At 42.5% G+C, this 20,118-nt stretch overlaps 1 long non-coding RNA gene across 1 annotated transcript in view; it reads left to right on the top strand.

Moving 5' to 3' along the window:
- The window catches only part of LOC142365751 (uncharacterized), a 38,578-nt gene extending 24,622 nt beyond the window's left edge, over positions 1 to 13,956 (top strand). The window contains exons 3-4 of the long non-coding RNA XR_012766623.1: positions 11,760 to 11,942; positions 13,756 to 13,956. This is a non-coding gene — a long non-coding RNA (uncharacterized LOC142365751). The remainder of the gene's footprint in view (positions 1 to 11,759; positions 11,943 to 13,755) is intronic.
- Positions 13,957 to 20,118: the final 6,162 nt, after the last annotated feature.

Below are 20,118 nucleotides of genomic sequence, written 5' to 3'. Positions count from 1 at the left end.
CCATTTGGTGTTTCATGTTACTCTTCCTTTCAAGAGATTTTAGAGGAATCATTTCAGATACAGATAGCAGATGTCCTATTTCTCAATGGATTGCCTTTTTTAGCTTTTATCTTCACTCACTGTATGTCAGAGTATACTTCACCTCAAGTGTTTCATGTTTTAGAAGAGGTGTGAACCATAATTAGGTGTATGTGGCAGTAGCCTGCTGTTCAGCTATGTTTACACATAAACTTTCAAAAACACAACTGCATAGCATGATTTTTATACCAGGACAATAGGCTGCATCACTTTTTATTTTCATTTATTTCAGTGAGGCTTAGGACTACCAGGAATCAGCCTGAACTAAAGTTAAAAAAAAAAATAAACTTAAATAAGAGTTCAAATACGTACTTGTATTGGTTTATCTGGATTGTTTAAAAGTCTTACAACTCTCCATCATGGTCAAGGTTTCTGTTAATCCTGTACAATCTCACTGAACGCTGTAGACATAAGTGAGAGCTGAATGTGGCCTATGACATTATACTGGCAAAAACATCTATTTGAGAAAAGGATTGTTTCAAACAAATTCTACTGAAACAAGTCATCTTTTAGTAGACACTGTTCTGGAAAAGATTAGCCCCCAAAGTGACGAGTAAGTAAAGAGAGGATGGTAATGGAATCATAACCAATGCTGCTGCAAGTTGACAAATATATAGCGTATAATAATATGAAGTGACAGCAGTCTTGAATTCTAATGCTTTAAAGCCATCCACATTCAGAAACAGATTGAAAAATAACAGCGCAAATTGATATGATTCATGTAAAATTCTACTGGTCAGTCTGGTAAGAGTACCCTGTTAAAGAAATATCATTAAAAGCCCCCAGCTAAGAAGCAGCCAGTGTCTAACCACGTTTTAAAACTACATCCTCTACTTAGAATGGAAGTCAGTGAATGTTGTTAATTCATGAGTGTTGCACTGCATATTCCTAAATAGCTAGACTGTGTCCCTAATGCAAACAACGGAGGGCAGACAGAAGAGCTGCGGTAGTCAAGTCAGACAAACACAATATGGATTAAAGTTTTAGCAAGTGGGCTAGAAAGAGCATAGGTCTCAGCCCAGCTAGATTCCAAAGACAGTAGTAAGACACTTTAATTACATGATTGATGTGGGCTTCAAAAGAAAGCACTGAATCCACAATGACCCCAAGGTCACAAGCATTATCTGAGGGATAAAAGAACTACCACAAATGGAAACTACCACAGATGACACCCGAGACCTCTGCGCCAGTGAACTAATCAATAGCAACTCAGTTTTGTCTGTGTTAAGTTTAACAAAATTTGAAGTTACCCGTGATTAAATATCACAGAGGCAATTACACAAAACATCAAACTTCTTTGTAGGCTCTGCAGGGACTGAGAGGATATCCGAATATTGTCTGCATACAAATGACACAGCAAACGGAGCAACTGAATAATGTTAACTAAGGGAAGTGTATAAATAGGAATCAAAATTGAAACCATAAGAGAATCACAGTCTTCCTAAAGAATGAATTCCCTCCAGCAGAAGTGAATTTTGTCAATACATATGAAACAGCAAAGACAAACTAGTCCAAGCTCTCAAATGGAATTAAAGAAAAGCCTGATAAATAGTCACTGGAAAGTCAACATCTAGTAAAATATATGAGCTGTTAAGTAATTTAAATACTTTATTCACCTTCATTAATACTTCTGGAATCAGGAAGTCCCAGTGAAGTCAGTGGCTCTATTTCACTTAAAAGGAATAGCTTAAGCTGTGTAGATGTTATTAGTGATGTGCTCAGCCCTTCTCTGCAGACATCAGTAGTATTGTTGAATTGCGATAATGCACTAATATGGGAAGACAATTGCTGATCAATGAGATTGTCTCTTGAACGACAGTGCTGCAACGACCTCCAACATCTCATCTACCTTTGGAATTAGAAAAAAAGGGCAAGCACAGACAGAAGTGGAGCTAGGTCATCGTTCAAGAAGTGAGAGTGACTTTGTGTGTACATTCAAGCCAGATGAAAGCTCAGCTTGACGGGGAAAACATCAGGACAGGAGTAAGAACAAGCAAAGGTCCACAAGTGGGAGAACTTCCAGACAAACTGCAGCAATGGCCAAAAAAGTCTAGGCCATTTCCAAAAATTAATGTGGGAATTAATAAAGATTTATGACTGTAAAACCGACATTCATTAGAGCAAGTTTAGCAGTATCCTTATCACTTAGATTTGCTGCTATTACAGCTAGCTGGAAAGAGCATACAAATTACCCAGAAAAGGGCTTTAACTCCCCTATGGGATTTTTTTTTCCTATCGTGTTTGCATTTCCTGACCATGTTAGTGCAGGATCTGAGCCAAAAGCAGTCACAATGGAATATGGATGGGGGATGAAAACTTACTAAATCCTAGAAAGATTGCAAGGAAGGAGAGTAGCAGAGTTCAGCAGAAGGCAATGTCAGAGACTACAGAATATCAGCTACCTGAACAGAAACCTGCGTATAAAGGTTTGCTGGTTTTTAAAGTTGTTGGGTTTTTTTAAGAGATCTAAATGATCTCAAATACCAAATACAGAGAAAATAAATGCAAAGACAGTTGTTCCCAGAAATCAATTCTTGGTTTCTCATAAATCAGGACAGGGAGGACAGATCAACCATGGACCATATGTTTCCTCCGCCACCTTGATTTAGTGGCAAAAATTGACCTTTGCTCTTCAGTTCAAAAGTCCAGACCTTCTGCGAGCTCACATAATTAGATGTCAGCTGTAAGGCAATAACATAATGGAACTCAGGTGTGGATTTAGCAGGACAGCCGAGGGGGATGTGACCTCCTTCTCCCCCCCGCTTCTGCCCCCTCTCTGCGGTTCCACTTGGAACAGGCTGCCTAGGGAAGTGGTGGAGTCACCATCCCTGGACGTGTTCAAAAAACATGTAGATGTGACACTTCAGGACATGGTTTAGCAGGCATGGTGGTGTTGGGTTGACTTAATGATCTTAGAGATCTTAGTTGTTCTATGGTTCTATGATTTTATGCTGCCTGCCAGTGCTCTGCAGCCCGTCCCCATCCTCACGCCAGCAATGGGGCCACCTGCTACCGGGTCTGCATGGTCCAGCTATGGGTTCTGTAAGGAGGCAGGAGTGGCCCCAACTCGGCAGGAGGAGCCGTGACCCAAGGCTTAGCTGTCCTGTTTAGATCAGGTAGTGCCTGCCCTTGAAACAGTGCTATCAGCTCCTGCTGTCTGCGGGGCTCCCAACCGAGATTAGGTGCAAGAATGGGCTCAGAGAGCCCAGTGGGACCCAGAAATACTCCCCAGCTCCAGGCACTCATCGCAGCCATGTTCCTAGTATTGGGGGAAACGTTGAGTGTTTGCTTCCCATCTCTGCCCCATGGCCCCATGCCCATGGATAGGAAACTCCAGAAGGGGCACAGGCTACAGGGGGCCTCAGCTTGCTCAGGTCAGGTCCCAGATCTGGACAATCAGTGCTTGTGGAGATTCAGTCATGGTGGGCTAAAACTTCAGTATGTGATCCCACTTGAGTAACATAAAAATCAAAACCAAGAATAAGTAACTCCACCAAAAATTGTCTATGTTTTGCACGTAAAATGGAGTGGTTTGAACAGTAAAGACTGAGAGAAACCCACTCTATATTCTCCTAGTTAGAAACTCCTGCACAGAAGAAGAAGAAAATCCTAGTTCTACTACCTGCTTGCAAAAGAATCTAAATCTGCATCACCTCTAGACTGGGGAACAGCCTAACTGCATGCATACATGGTTAGAAATATATCCTTATTATAACTATTGTAACTAGTTACAAAGATTACGACTGCTTCCTCAAGTTTTTTACAGAATTCTCCCTTGGTTTTCAGTTTTGGATTTGGTGGGTTTTGGTTGTTTTTTTTACTTTAGGATTTTTTTTTTTATATAGCAACATCAGAAATGCAATTACAATATTTTTGTTTGAATTTTAAAAAAGGTACATAATTTGATTGGAAATGAATAATTTTAGATCTACAAAAGACTTAAGAGGAAAATGACTATGAAGCAAACACAACCTGTCAAGCAATCCAGACAGCTCCAAGCACAAGCAACAAAAAAGAAATTCACCTGTCCACCTTGGCAGGGATTTTTTTAACTCCTTAACTACTTTTCCTTGAGAAAAAGAGCTCTTAACTCTTTCCTGAAAGCTTTGCCAGGCCACTAACTCTTTTATAACATATCAGGCTTTCTACAAGGCATAACTTGTAAAGCAGAGGTTAGTATTTCACATTGTCTCATTATCACCAGTATTACAAGGACAAAATCCATCATGGCCCCAGAATGATCTTCTCGCTAGTACTACTTGGTATTGCCCTGCTTTATGGTTAAGTATTGATTCAGACCAGAAATAAGAAATACAAATACTGGTATTCATACAACTTTTCTAAACTTTTCGATCAGCACTTTCACATCCCTAATTCGGGAATTCCCAGACATTTACACTTCAGAAAGTTGAGAATTAAGCTGCTCTGTTCTGTAAATCTGGGATAAACACTCTCTGCTTGTTTTCAGCAATATCAATATACTTATATCCCTATTAATAGTCTACATGTGTATCTTTGATCCTATAGTCAGGATTGGTGAGTTGATTACTCTTCAGTGGGAGCAGCTGATTTGGAGCACTTCTTACTTCTCTTTTTTCTAGGTTTTCATAATTGTAGGAACAAATCCACATAAGAGATTCCTTAAAACACTGTACTGCTTGAGCGGAAGTCACACAGGTGACCTCTGCCAGGTCCAGCTGCAGCAGCCTGAGACACAGCAGCCCAGCTGTGCCCCTCGGCTGCAGACAACTTCTCATTTACAGCACCGGATGCAAAGGCAAGTATTTGCAAAGTGTCCATTGGCAGCAGTTCACAGTCCAGCACACAGAAGGCAAGCGGCATTGAGCATTGGCAGCTCAATGACAGCTATGGTTCCCCAAAGTTATAAATCCAGTTTTAGGTTTTCTACTACCATATCAAAAATTATATAAAGAAAGGACTTATCTTGCACAAACTTGTCCTGGCAGGACTGGTGTGCTGAAAAGACACTGGCGTCCTACCTTTCTCTATCAGCATGGCCATAAACAGGGTGGCAAGCTTTTTTGCCCCTCCATCCTTATCCATTTTTCACCCAAAGTTCTTACCTACCCTTCAGTGCAGGCTCCAGAGCCCTGTAGCATCTCTTTCTTTTTGGACTCCGGCATCATGCAGCAATTACAGCAGATGCCATTGCAGTTCGCCAGAGCCAATCCCCAGGCCAAAACCAGCTGTATTGGACACTTGCACACATCAGCTCTGCTGGGAAAAGCTGAACATTTCCCTTCCTTGCCTTGGAGAAGTTCTTGCAGAACACACCTGCATGTGCTGCAACTATTTCATTGGTCCATGCTTCCCATTTCTTGTCTCTTGCCTCCTGCCTTCTCTGTGCAGCCCACCGTGAACGGGAAGCCGATGCCAAGCCTGGATGCAGCCTCATCGTTCGCCTGTTTCCGCCAGGCATGGATACACGCCGTTTCTGCTATTTCTGTTGCTGAAGGGAGAGGCAAAAATAGCGCGTGGTACTTGTATTGCCAAGATTCCCGAGGCATTTTGGCCTGCCAGTGGCATGGCACTTTTTATGAAGCTGTTTCCTGGGTCACCAGTTGACCTTGGAAATGGAAAGCTGGCCCTGCCTAAGGGAACTGCCCCGAAATATTCCTGCTGTGTGGCAGGGCTGGTGTCCTGGTCCGCACAGGGCAGACAAGCAGGGAGCTGTCTAGGATACTGGTGACACATGCTGGCAGAAAATCCCCACTGCACGCTTGCGCTAATTTGGCTATGCCTCGTGCTGATTTCTAGATTGGCTTCAGCCTGCCTTGGCTTTTGGTCCAGCAGGTTGAGGCTCTGATACTCATATCGTGAGGCCACTGCAAGAGTTCCCAGGGGCTCCTCCTCCCAGCAGAACAGACACCCCGACTTTTACAAGCTTGCAGTAATTTTTTCATCAGTGTAATACGTATACTAGGCTGCTATTCTTTCTTCAAGAAACACAGGTATCTTTCACAGGACTATTATAGAGAAACTGGTATCCTCTCTAATATTTAGGTTAGTTCATACCCTCCACGATAAATGGAATCTTGTGATTTTTCCGTTACGAATCTGTCACAGCTTCACTGTTTGCAGTAAGGCTTTGATATGTCACAAAAGAAACACCCTCAAGCTTCAGAAATGTTTTTTCTCTAAAACTCTCCTCTGCTACAGCTGAACAAAGACTGTTAAAGAAGTTAATCCATTTTCTTTTCTTGCGCATATACATCACATATAAAAACTATGATTAATTTTAACCTTACCTTAAAATATTCCGAAGAAATAATACATCCAAATTATACAATTTCACTATAATTAAAATTAAAGCTGCAAAGTAAAGTACTCAAAAGTTGGAAAATGACACAATCAAGGTTGGCTGTGCAATCATAGTTTGCCACTAGTGCATAGACATTTTGGTACTCTTTGAAAAAAAGCTGCTGAAAATTGTTGATCTCTCTTCTGACAGCAGGATCCTCTGCACCGTGTAGCTCACAGATCAAAATAGAATTTGCTTGGGAAACAGTGATTCTATCATCTTGTAATCTTCAAGTCTGGTTCTGTAGGACTGGGGGGGTGGAGGTGGACAGACACATTAGGACAAGAAGGCTTTGAGTTTTTGTTTACTTGTTTTATACGTAATATTAAATACTCTGCTGGGAGATAGAGTAATATTGCTTTCAAACATGTTGGTGCTGTGGACCAACAGGTTCCAATCTCAGCCTTGTCTGCCCACAGACTATAAGTTCTATCTTGACAGCTGCATACCCATCCTTTAGGCAAAATTTTAAACCAAAAAAACCCCAAATTCTGGCCCTGTAGACCTGTTTTCCACTGATCTTAGAAACCACATAACATTTCATTAGAAATTTTCCTGTGATCCTTGGCCAAAGCATATCATCTTTATTCCATGTTTTTCTACCACTGACTACCCATATTGGCTGTTTTACTTTAAAAGCTTTGTATGCACCTACCATCATGGTATTTGGATGCATGACAGTACTATTCTCAGCTAGAAGAGAATCCAAATAGGACCAAAGGGAATATGATGGAGCAGCCAAGACAAATTTCTATGTTTTAAATTTGTTACTTTTGTAGATTTTTTGTTAGGGTGATGGTCTTTTAAGCCAGGCTTGCTGGCAAAATGTACAATAGCCATACAAAATTGTAAAGCCTGGCAAAAGTGCTTCCAAACTAAAGAGTTTGAAATCAGCAGAAAATAAACATAGATCACTTTTAAATCCTTAAAACAACTGCGGTCACAGAAACAAACCCAGGCATACCTTTAAATCCTAAGTCTTTTTTTTTCTCATTAAACATTAAGGACTATTGTTGCTTATTAGAAAATAATGGTTTACTGAATGCATTCTGAACAGCTTGGATGCATTACACCCACCAAACCAATGTTAGAAATGCAGGCCTTGTCACATTTTCAGGATATAAAAAACGGGTACCTCTGTGTTGACAGTTTCAGGCATATGAAAATTACCCCACAAATGAGAGCTTGTAAAAAAAACCATAATAAAGATAAGGAATGTCTGCAGCAGCTGACTTGGGACCTGACAGCAACATGTGCGTGTTTCTCAATGATGTGAAACATTTGTACTTTCTGCACTCAGCTGGATGTGCTTGTGCCATGAATTTGAGGCACCCAAGGGCTCTGATTCCCATGACCTACTAACAGTCATGCAAAGCAAAGAACTTGTACAGCACAACAAATTCCTGTGTTCGCATTTCCCCCTGACAGCAGGGCCAGGGACTTACAGCTCTTGTGCCGCTTACAGGGCTTTTCATGCAGGGGTTGTTCTCAATGGGTTGTTTCCATAAAGTCTAAGATCCTTTTAGGTAGAAGAGTGATTGAAAAAAAAAGCCTTATCACAATTACGAATCAGGTTCGTTGTGTACCTCGTAGAATACAAGACACCCTGGTATTTAAGAATTAAAGGTAGGAACAAATTTGTGTATTAAACTTTGAGCATGGCTGTGTTCCAGGAATGAAAAATGACTATTAATAGTCAGAATGAAAATAAAGTGATGACCATGAGTGAAAAAAGATCAGCATGACTCATAAATTGTTGGCCAAATGCAATGTAATAAGGACATCTTTGTTACGAAAGATGATATGCAAGAATGTTGAAAAATCTGTTCATTAGTCCAAACAGGAAAATCTTTATTGTTCTATAATTGTTATCAAACGTTACTTGGCATTTGAATCTCTTCACTGGGTTTTTCCAACAAGCACCAAGACAATTTAATACTAACAGCATCAGTTGGTTTCAGCTACTGCTTTATAACCAAAAACCAGAACTGGTTCTCATGTTGTAGTTAATTGCACTATTCTATGGGTATGGAAAAGGATTTTTGTAGGTTTATACCCCCCCCCCAAAAAAAGGCAAAAATTTACTTTATGGGGCAAACAGTTTATGGCAATTATCTGACAACAGAGGCAAGAGAGAACAAGGAAATCATGTTAAGCAATGGTCATAGCATATTAATAATCTAAGGACTAAGGAGGTAATGTTAATGGCAAGAGAGAGCTTAGATATGGACATGAAGTACAACAGAGGATATTAAATAGACAAGAATTATAGAAGTAGTGTGTCTGGATTTAGGAATGTATTGGCTGCGGTACTTATGAATTCCTAACAAAGTATCTCATGTTGGCATGAAGTGTGATCATATGGAGACAAATCTGGCAGAAGAAACCTAAAGTGGTAAATAACTACAGTCATAAAGATTCTGAGCAAAGGAGTTGCCAGTTTTGATCAGCTAGGTCAAGTTGGCCTACTGGTAATGAAGAAAAAGTCAGAAGCACAACCCTCTAATTCATGCAAGACCACTCTTGAGGTTAAAGAGTTTGGCTTTCCATCCTGTACACAGACACATCTGAGGGGGTATGACATCAGCTGGGACTTTGTGAAGCTGCATGCATGAGCCCCATGCTTCACTCTGGCAAGAAAAGGGCACTTGGTCAGCAGTGGATTTGAGAAGTCAGAAATGCGCATCTACAAAATATCAGCAGGAAAACGGATTTTTGTGGTTGGAGATTCTTGGAAAGCAATCTACTGAGAGAGAAATGGAAAGAACAATGTGGGACAGAGATTTTTTCAGTGTGTTTTCAATAGACTTGAAGGTTTAAACAGTTGCGAACTAGAAGCTTATTCAAAATGCTGCAGAAGCCCATAGCAAGTTCCAGTTTTTGAGTATTATTTGTACACTGCTGACTGACCTATAGGGCCTAGCCTATTTTTCGCTTCTGACTGTATTAGGGCCAGCAGCCACTCGCACACAAGTGGATCTCTGTGCGTCTCAGCCACGCTGAACTTCCACTGATTTTCACTATAGACTCCAATTAGCAGGCATGGGGCAAAGCAGCTCAGTGACAGGATCATCCACCAGCAGCCTGCGAACCCAGCCATATGAGATCCACCCAAGGAAAAGGCCATTAATAGTGAATAATCAACTCATTTCTCCCTTAAGTTGGACAAGGCCAGCTATGGAAGGAAAAAAAGAAATAGGAGAGGTTGTGTAGCTGGGTGTCAGTGGTTTAGTTTCACATGTTGGACCAATGCACTTCAAGGTTGTCTTTGGTCTGGGTGAAGTCCAGCCCACTCTTACTTTGCTTTCTCCAGTGTGCAGCTTCTTGGTACAGGTACCTTGCATGAGTAGAGTCTCATGAAGCAGTGCTAAACCTAGGACTGCCCTTTCCCAAATCTCCAGCCACATGAGCAATTTGAGTTTGCTTTAGCCTCTCTGTGGCTACATAGAACTTCAAGCTCATAAGACAAAGGCCTTTCAACGAGATTCTAGACTGATTGTTCTTTGTTTTAGTACCATGAAAGACAGACAATAAATCAAGATAAAATAATGCAGGTCCTCTATGAATCCCCATGCTTCCATTTCCTCATTTTCTGGAGCACCCTTTAGGCTGAGGCCCAAATTTGCCAGGTTCTTTGCTTTCTTCTCCCCAGCTTGCATATGGCTCTTCTCCAGCCTGTGGAATCTCCTTTTGTTTGGGAAACTAGCTTGTTATTATTTCTGTTTCAGCTCTCTAAAATGGCTTCTCAGAGTTTATTTGGTGGCTGCCAGCCTCTTTTGTATTGGTAGGCTGACTCCTGATAAGGTTTATCATCTAAACATCGCTTCCTGGAAATTGATCCACAGACTAGTAGCAAGCTCCCCTGAATAATTTTTACGGGCCAACACTATTTACAGTAGCATTTCATACAAAATGGGCATCTTTGAGGGTGAAAAGAGAGAGGAAAGAGATGAAAGAGCATGGGAGTAGAGATGGAATAAGCAGTATCTGGTGAGAAGTTACAAGAGAGCAAGAGAAAGAGAAAAAATAGAGAAAATGAGTGCTGCTTTCTGCTTATTGCATTGCATTTATTTGCTTTTTATAGTTTATGTTCTCACATTGGTATTTTGGAGGAGAATGGACCTATGTGTTGTGATTAAAAGCACATTGAGCTGAAGAATCAGCAGCATCCCCACTAAGCAGCATCCCGTTGTGAAGGCGTAAACATGATGATGACAGCGCATTGTACCATACCACAGCCTGGGGCTCCTGGAACCTCCTGGGACCAGGAGAGGCTCCGCGTAGGAGTGCATGGGGCTACCAGCAGCGGGTTACAATGCATTTTTTGCTAGGGGATTAACGTACATCAATGTGTGTAACTTTGTGCTGCGGAGTGGGCATGGCTGTGGATAGCTGGTGAAGCTGTGGATTCAGAGCATGGTCGTATGGGAAGTGCTTGTGGAAAAGAGGGTGGAGGAGAATCAGCAGACTGCACTAATCAGTATTTCTGTTTGCACTGAGGGGGATCTCCAGACAGTTAAAGGCTGGAAAGCCTAGTCCTCTGCACTGCCTTCTTTGAGGATGCATATTCTTATTAATTACTAATTACTCATGCTAATGAAGGGAACGAAGATATGCTTCCAAGTATGATTAGAAAATCAGTGCTTGGGAGCTAACTCAATGGACCTGCAATGACCTCCCTGGCTTCCTAGTAGGAAACTGGATACCTCTTGTCACTTTTTTACAGTGCGCTTCTCAAGAATTTATGAGAGGTAAAATAGAATAAAATATTAACCTTACAGAGAAAAAAAGTTATAGTTAAACAATCATATAAAAGATATGTATGAACTGCCTGCTTTTATGTGGAAGCTTCATTCTAGAACATGTATTTATCTAGAGGTTTTAACCATAATGCCATTTATTTGCTATATGAATCCTAAATAATATTTACTTGTTCTTCCTCTAAATGCAAGGAGTAAAATAAAAGAAAGATAGGGAAAATAAAAAGGAAACACATGACTTCAGGAAAGGCAGCTGCAATTTATACCATGTTTACTGTTTTCACCATATCTCATTACTACAACCATTTTCCTTAGCCCATAAGAGAGGTGCCCATGTTAGGGATTAACTGCTTGACCAGCGTTTCTTCTGTAGTCAACATACGCTGTCTAGAGATTTCCAAAGAAGAACTGAGAAGCTGGACTAGCTGCACTTCTAAGCCAATGGAAAAATTTATACAGACTGGTTTAGTTTCTAAAATTCTTTTGTGATCTTTCAGATATCAAGCAATAGATTTGAATGTTTGATCTTTGAAAAAATCTGCAGCAGGAGTCGTTGACAGGAAAAAACCCTAAAATGAAGTTTGCTGTTGTGCCCGCAGCAAGCACTCTCAGCTTTCAGCCAGGCGTGTTTCACGCGTGTAGCTGAACGGTGAGGTGGCCGCAGCCTTGCTCAGGCTGGCAGCGCCTGGTGCACTTCTGGCCACGGAAAGGGAGCAGAGGGAACGCTTACTCATCACGTTGCTTGATCTGGCGCCCACGAAGAGCGGACAACATCAGAAATGGTGAGATACTTGCTTTTAATGCTTGGCTATGAACCGCACTTCAGTTGTTGAGGTATTTTTGTCACCCTTTTCTCCCTTCTGCTGCTTTTTTTCTGTTAAGGCTCTTAGATCATAGCTGTGAGACACAGACAATCAGTTACGGTGTATCTTTACAATGTCTATTACAATGATATTCTGAATATAGCCTAATATTTCATTTACTAAAGTATAAATTATACTACTGTAACAAATTTTGGGACTATAAAGAAACATCCATTATTTCTTTGTTATCTCAACTAAAATTCTTGTGCTGCATTATACCATGTTTCTCATCCCTGTTATTTAAAATATTTTACAACAAATGTGATGTGAAACTTCAGAGAAATCCCAAGCAATGCATTTTATGTTGACTGACAGCAAAGAATTGCATTAATTTTAACATCCAAATAACATCATCTGCTCCTAGTGCATATAAAGCTCAAACAAATGCTCTTCTTCATACAAAAAAAAAAAAATAATAAAAGGTGGCTAAATCTTCTCCTTTAACATGAAGGAGGGTCTGCTGATCTAAAAAACTTCAGTCATAGCGTGTCCATGCTGACCACTTGCCGTTCCTGTAGAAGCAGTTGAGCTCAGCCTTCAGCAGCATGCAAAAAGACAAGCCATCAGTGCCTCAGCATGACCGAGGTGATTAGCTCCGTAGTCAATGGAAACACTCGCACACCTCAGCAAAGGCCTCAGAGAGCTGGACTGCTTTCTCTGTCCTTCTGCTGGATGTGTTGGCCATATATGCATCATTTGAAGAATTCAAGCCCAACCTCTGCCCATTCAATTGCTAAGGGAAATGAGAAAATCCGGTGTGTGGATCAGCTTTTTGCATTTTTGTAGTACTTACAGATAGACACAGTGGGGTAATCCTGTCAAAAACAGATATCACTGATGCAGGAAGAACAAATAACTAGAGCTACAGAAGAGTTAAGGGTGTTTGTTCCCATGCTTGGTTGAAGTAGATGAAGTGTGGGTATCTCATAAAATATGCTCGTGCACTTTGATTTTTTCATCCTGCACTCACTCCTCTGCAATCTGCTTACCATGACAAAAGTCACCAGAGACACAAAGTGCTGTGATAATGAGAGAACTGTAGGTAACTTCCAATCAGTCCCCTGGGGCATATTTGGAGTTTACTACCCATAGGATATAACAGTTTCTCCGTGCAATTGCAGCTGACTCCACATTTCTCCTTCAGTAAATATATGCAACCATTGAAAAATAAAATTCAGGTTTACCTTACAAGAGTGCTGAGCACATCTCTCTTTGTATGCCTCATGTTTATCCATCTACAATCTTGTAATCTTGGGAAATCAGAGTATTGGCTTTTGTTATAGTCATCTCACTGCTGGAAGCAACCATCATTTGGCTATTGTAAGTTTTATGTAATTAGTAATTTATGGCCCCTAATTTTCTCAGACACTTTTTGCAGCTGAAGCTGCAATTTACTTTATGCCAAATATTAAACCTCTGGAGGCAATGTATGTAGCCTTTCAAAGACCAAAATCATACCTCTTAAGGAGGTTTACTCCTCTAACAAATGTTTATTAAGAAAGGTTTTTTTGCATGTAAAGTGCTGGCATAAATCACAATGTAGGAAGTGTAATAATAAATGATATTTGTTTCATTATATTACTTTGATCGCCATTATATTTTCATCAATTCATGAATGTGTTACTGAACTACCAGCTTTACTCCTCCTAGATATGCATCTGAAATTACTTTGTAGGGTAAAGTACACATATGACTCCTTTTAAAATATGTGTTACATGTTTCTTTTTTTCAGCTGCTGTTTGCAAGTTGCCCAGGCTACCTCCAGTAACACTCTACGCAAGACAGAGACATGAAACCCTTTCACCCATCTCATGACATTAGCATTAAATTATCGTTCCAGTTTTCAAGAGAAAGAGCAATGCGTTTAACATTTTCTTTCATTTTGTTCTGCTTTTAAATATCCCTAACACTGTGCCAGAATTAAAGTCAAAAGTTAACACTATACTAATGGGGTTAATGTGTGGTCAAAGTCTGCATTTTTTTCTGCCAGAAGAGCATTTGACATTATTCTTGTTGAATAAAGAGTCAGCAGCGATACGTTACAAGCTCTGAAAGGAAAACCAGGCTGTTTACACAAAACTGGACTGCCGTATGTTTTCGTTCGGAGCAGGTCGTGCTGTGCAGAGAGGTGGGCTTTACTGGGACTTGCAAGCATGATGCTGCTGCTTTGCAGTGCGAGGAGCGCTGTCTACGTGCAAGGGTCTCAAGTAGAAGTATAACAACGTGACTGTTTATGTTGGTCCACGGCAGCTCTAATCCAGCTTCACCCCAGCTGGTTTCCGTGGTGGTATATCGCCCTCGGCCAGGTAGCAGCGCGGTGGTGGATCGGGCATTCCTTTCTGCAGCTCCTGGTGCACAACAGTGAATTTTCTAGGCAGCCTGTTCAGAGACCTCTGTGTTCCCTTATGCTGTGAGACAGATGAGGCTGAATGGCAGCCAAAAGGAATGCTAAAATCTCAGAGAGAAGCCATCTGCCCTCTTTTTACCTCCTCATGAAGGTCTCCTGGTCGTGATATTGCGTGCTCCAAACCTGGCTAGAAAGGGCAAGTTGAGTTTAAGAAGGAAACATTTTGCAGTGCTTGGTTCCCTGCTAGGAACCCAGTACAAAAGGGAGTCAGAATTGGTGCTGTTTCTCTAGTTTGCTTTCTGTCCTGGCTTCTGCCCAGGGGGAGAATTGGGAGAGATGAAGCTGCAGCCGTGGCACGGGGAATCAAGGAGAGGATCGATGTCCGTGGCCTCGAGGACATGAAAATGGGGAGTGAGGGTACCTGTGCAGCTCCTCAGAAGTTCCCATGGCTCTAGGAAGCCCTAAGGCCAACTGCTTTGATTTTTGCTGCGTTCCAAGGGCTGGTGAGTGTCACCTACAGCACTGACAGCTGCTCGCTCTTTGCAGCATGGGCTGAGACTCCTTCGCAGGTCGTGCAGTCAGTCTTTTACCTCCGTACCCACTTTTTTGGCAAATATTATTCACAGGGAGCATTAGCTATAGAAGAGGTTTCCAGCAGCTAAAGCTGCATGCTTCTTACACCTTCAGCCTCAGTTTGTCCTTCAAGCAAAAGTTATTAGCTTGTGAATGAAATCACAGTATCACAGAATCACAGAATCACAGAATGTTCGGGGTTGGAAGGGACCTCTGTGGGTCATCTAGTCCAACCCCCCTGCCAAAGCAGGGTCACCTACAGCAGGCTGCACAGGACCTTGTCCAGGCGGGTCTTGAATATCTCCAGAGAAGGAGACTCCACAACCTCCCCGGGCAACCTGTTCCAGTGCTCCGTCACCCTCAGAGGGAAGAAGTTCTTCCTCATGTTCAGACGGAACTTCCTGTGCTTCAGTTTGTGCCCATCCTGTCACTGGGCACCGAATCAGACATATGAGGGCTCACTCTGTGGAAGGCATTGCCCTGGGGCTGTGGAGCTGGAGGGGGAGGCAGCACCATGGCACCTAGGCAAGGCCGGGGGCCACGGGGCAGCAGGGCGGTGCGGTTCCCTCCCTCCCCAGCCAGCCCCGTTCTGCAGACCCCAATGAGACGAGATGGGATGGGGACCATGGTCAGCCCCAGCCTGGCCATCTGCAGGCAGCCTGGGGCCCAGCCCGGCCAGGAAGGCAGTCCCTGGGGTGGGGTGGGGTGGCGTGGATTGTGGAGGGGGTGGGAATGGGGACAAGGTCAGGACAGCACTGGGCTCAGCGGAGACCAGGGTCAGGCAAGGATGGGGCTGCAGCACCCGGTCTGCATATCGAGGCAGTTCTCATTACTAAATGAAACAGTATGTTTTGGTTAATCCAGTGGAGAAGGGGTACTTAATTAATTTCTACCGAGGTCTGCTGGGAAATTCTTCTAAGGTCTGTTAATTCTTACCGAGATCTGATCAGCAGGAAGCGATGTGCTGCCTTTGCTCTGCCTTCGCCACTTGCAGCCGCTTTCTGAGAGAGCAGGGTAACGGTAAGAAATACCAGATTGCCTGCAGGTAAGGTGAGGTCTGGGTAAAATGTGCTCATGAGCTAGAGGAGAGACTGCTATTTGAATAGCAGGACAGTGTTACATCTTTGGAGATGTAAATTCAAGTTACCGTGAGACCACAAGTAAAAAGGAATGGTTTGTTCCACATTATAATTTCTCCAACAGAAAAGCCAGCTTAACAGGTTCCTAGTCTCTCCCTTGTCTCACACTCACACTGTTGACAACCACCACAATTTACCAGCCCCTCAGCCAAGCTGCTGCAACTCTTTGTGGAGACGCACTCTGAACGCAGTTATTAAAATCATCCATTTTATTGAAAGAATCAGAAAAAAAGGAAAAATTTCAAGTGTGGCCACATATGGAGAACAACTGAGCACTTAAAAAAACGGCTCAAGCGAAGCAGAAGAGAGCAAGCAGCTGGAAAACCCTTCCATGAGCCTCACTCTTGGAGCAACGTAGAACAGAAACACCCAAATGACAAGGAGCCCCGACAGAAATTCCTCCAGATCATTGTGTCATCTTGGGTGCCACACGCTTTCCATTATAAACCCCAACATTGTGTTGTTTTTCAGAATCACAGAATCATAGGTTGGAAAAGACCTCTAAGATCATCAAATCAAACCATCCACCAAACACCACCATGCCTACTAAACCATATCCTGAAGTGCCACATATGCATGTTTTTTGAACACCTCCAGGGGTGGGGACTCCACCACCTCCCTGGGCAGCCTGTTCTGATGTCTGAACACTCTTTCAGTAAAGAAATTTTTCCTAATATCCAACCTAAACCTCCCTTGATGCAACTTGAGGCTATTGCCTCTCATCCTATCGCTAGTTACCTGGGAGAAGAGACCAACACCTGCCTCACTACAACCTCCTTTCAGGTAGTTGTAGAGAGCAATAAGGTCCCCCCTCAGCCTCCTCTTCTCCAGACTAATCAACCCCAGTTCTCTCAGTCGCTCCTCATAAGACTTGTTCTCCAGACACCTCACCAGCCTCGCTGCCCTTCTCTGGACATTCTCCAGCACCTCAATGTCCTTCTTGTAGTGAGGGGCCCAAAACTGAACACAGCACTCCAGCTGCGGCCTCACTACTGCCGAGTAAAGGGGCACCATCACCTCCCTGCTCCTGCTGGCCACACTATTCCTGATGCAAGCCAGAGTGCCGTTGGCCTTCTTGGCCACCTGGGCACACTGCTTGCTCATGTTCAGCCGGCTGTCGACCAGCACCCCACGATCCTTCTCTGCCAGGCAGCTTTCCAGCCACTCCTCCCCAAGTCTGTAGTATTGCGTGGGGTTGTTGTGACCCAAGTGCAGGACCCGGCACTTGGCCTTGTTGAACCTCATACAGTTGGCCTCAGCCCATTGATCCAGTCTGTCCAGATCCCTCTGCAGAGCCTTCCTACCCTCCAGCAGATCGACACTCCCACCCAGCTTGGTGTCATCTGCAGACTTACTGAGGGAGCACTCAATCCCCTCATCCAGATCATTGATGAAGATGTTAAACAAGACCGGACCCAAAACTGAGCCCTGGGGAACACCACTTGTGACCGGCTACCAGCTGGATTTAACTGCATTCTCCACCACTCTCTGCGCTTCGCCATTCAGCCAGTTCTTTATCCAGCGAAGAGTTTCAATATCGCCAAGCTTCCACCAAGCAGGGCCAGAACTGCAGGTGCTGGAAGTATGCCTCTTCTGAAATGATTAATCTAAAATAAGGCAGGTGTCTCCAAACACAAGGGAGAAGGGGGATGGCAATGCATTGTTTTAAACCTGTAAAACTGTCCTAGCAACCTTGTATTTGAGGAGGGTCTTAAAATAAATATTCCCCTGTCTTACCCAACTCTGCTTCACGCGCCGCTCAGATACCAGGGGCCAAGTTGAGGCATATATCATATCAAGGTTACATGGACAACATTAATTCTGGTATTTCCTAGCTTTTTGATGTTTGCCTGAGCAAACATGGCCTGCTTTCAGGTGGGCTGCTGGAGGCTCATTTGTAACTATAGCTAAATCAGCTGGTCTTTTTTGCCTTCGCATAATTTTACCAGCTATGTCTGCTTGTTGTAGAAATGTCTGAACCAGAGCTGTTGTGAAGACAAAACAACTGCTTCAACTGAAAGTAAACTTCCTCTGATCACATACAAGGTTACCTGCATGTAAGTTATGCACAAGTGCTACGGTTATCAGTACAGCTAGTGATAACTGATTGCACTGCCAGTTTGGTTTGGTTACTTTGTTACAGGAGCCAGCAAGGAGCTAAATTAATCCAGCCAATGTTGCTTGTACTTTTAATATAATAGAAAAGCTGAATTTCAGACTTTTAAAACTGAAAGGCTAGCATATATCTATCAATGATCCTACCTAACTGCTCATACTTGGTAACTGTGGAAATAATAGCAGACAATACATTTAATTTCTAAGGCTGAACGATCAAGAACCATTACAGGAATATGGAAGACACAAGTAAGTAATTAAGATAAGTGGAATGTCTTTCACTGCTTATATCAAACAAGTGAACTATTCAGGAAGATGGGCCAAGTTGGCAAACTTGCTCAAAATAAATGAGCGATGCAACTTTTCATGTGTGCTTACTGTAACTCCTACACTGCTTTAGCTGGGTTGGCTAATGGCAATGTACTGATGTGGCACACTCTCAGTTCCTGTTTAAATAAGAACATTACTTGTTTTGAGTGAAATTAAAGATAAACTGGCTGTTACAATGAAAAGTAAATGACTAAATTTTGTTTGTAGAGAAAGCTGATTATTTATATGCTCTGGAGTTTGCAAACATATAAGGGAGAAGTGTTTCTGTTCAGTGGGACTGCCTAAATGTGGAAAGTTACTCATTTGCTCAAGTGTTTACAAGATCAGATCACAAAATCCAGAAATTCAGCTGCTACACCCAAACATTTTTCCCACAGCACCCAGTTCTTGCTCACTGCTCTCCAGGGAGAGCAGACAGCACAGAGCAGAAGTCATTGTGGTCAGAGTATGGCCTATTTAGTACAAGAATTTATTTTACTCTTTTTCCATGATTCTTATTTCAAGACTGCATTATTAATTTGTGTCAGTCATAGGAATTAGATTTATACTAAATGAAAAGCTGAAGAAAGGCTTGTCACTTTCTCTTAAGTCTAGTGCAAGAACCCCAACTTCACCAATCTACAGGATACCACTTAGCTTGCAATCAATGGCATGAAGTTTATTAATGATCAGTATTTTTAAATGTTACAAATGATTTGGGGTAGCTCCATCATGGAGATTACTCCAGGCAGTGTGATCTTCAAAGAGTGGGTCCTCTGCCCTTCCGAAAGGCAGTGCCTCCCCGACACCCCTCAGGAAGGTCTCCTGAGACCCCTCCACCACTTTGGAGTAGCTTGCCAGTTATTTTAGTTATCCTGCAAAGAAAAGGACCTGCCAAACCTACAGCTGTTTGCTGCTGCCCCTGTGGAGCCTGCAGTGCTGTAGTCCTTTCAGAAGTGTGTAAATAATTGCATTATTAGCTGTCATAATGTTTATTTAACCGGTAGTTAACCTAATGGTTGTGGACATTCTTAAGACCAATATTCACTCAATTCATGGGCCTGAAACAGTAGGAAAACGTAGCTCTTGAAAGCCTGCGTGTCCATTCCCAGCAGATGACTTCAGAGAGTGTGGTCTTTCTGCCTGCTCATCACCACCCATAGGACCTTCCCGAACCCCTAGGCTCTGGGGAAGATCTGAGGGGAGAAGCAGCTTCTGTAGCTTACAGGAGCCACCGGCTTTGCAGAAAGAGATGAGACTACTTCATTAAACACTGCAAAATTTACACTAAGGAAACACACCAGGAGAGCTGTGGAAATAATGTAGTAAGATTTTTTAAATATCTTAGTTAATTCATTCAAAAAATATAGATTGGCTGGAGGAGGGGAAGTAGTTTAATAATTTTAATGGCCAACACTTAAGAAAAGATTAAAGGTCTAATACATTAAAAAGGAAACTCTGCTGATGGTAATCAGTTTTGCTGCTTTTATGCATCATTTTGTTCTGTGTTTGTGTATGAAATGCGATGTGTGGGGGTGGGGGGAATTTGAAGATTTAGGGAGATTACTGCTTTCATGGGAGTGTTTTATTGCACTTCGGCAGTTCTGGATTT

Source organism: Opisthocomus hoazin, chromosome 1 (assembly GCF_030867145.1).
Source record: "Opisthocomus hoazin isolate bOpiHoa1 chromosome 1, bOpiHoa1.hap1, whole genome shotgun sequence".
Classification (NCBI taxonomy): domain Eukaryota; kingdom Metazoa; phylum Chordata; class Aves; order Opisthocomiformes; family Opisthocomidae; genus Opisthocomus; species Opisthocomus hoazin.
This window is presented reverse-complemented; position numbering and strand designations above follow the sequence as displayed.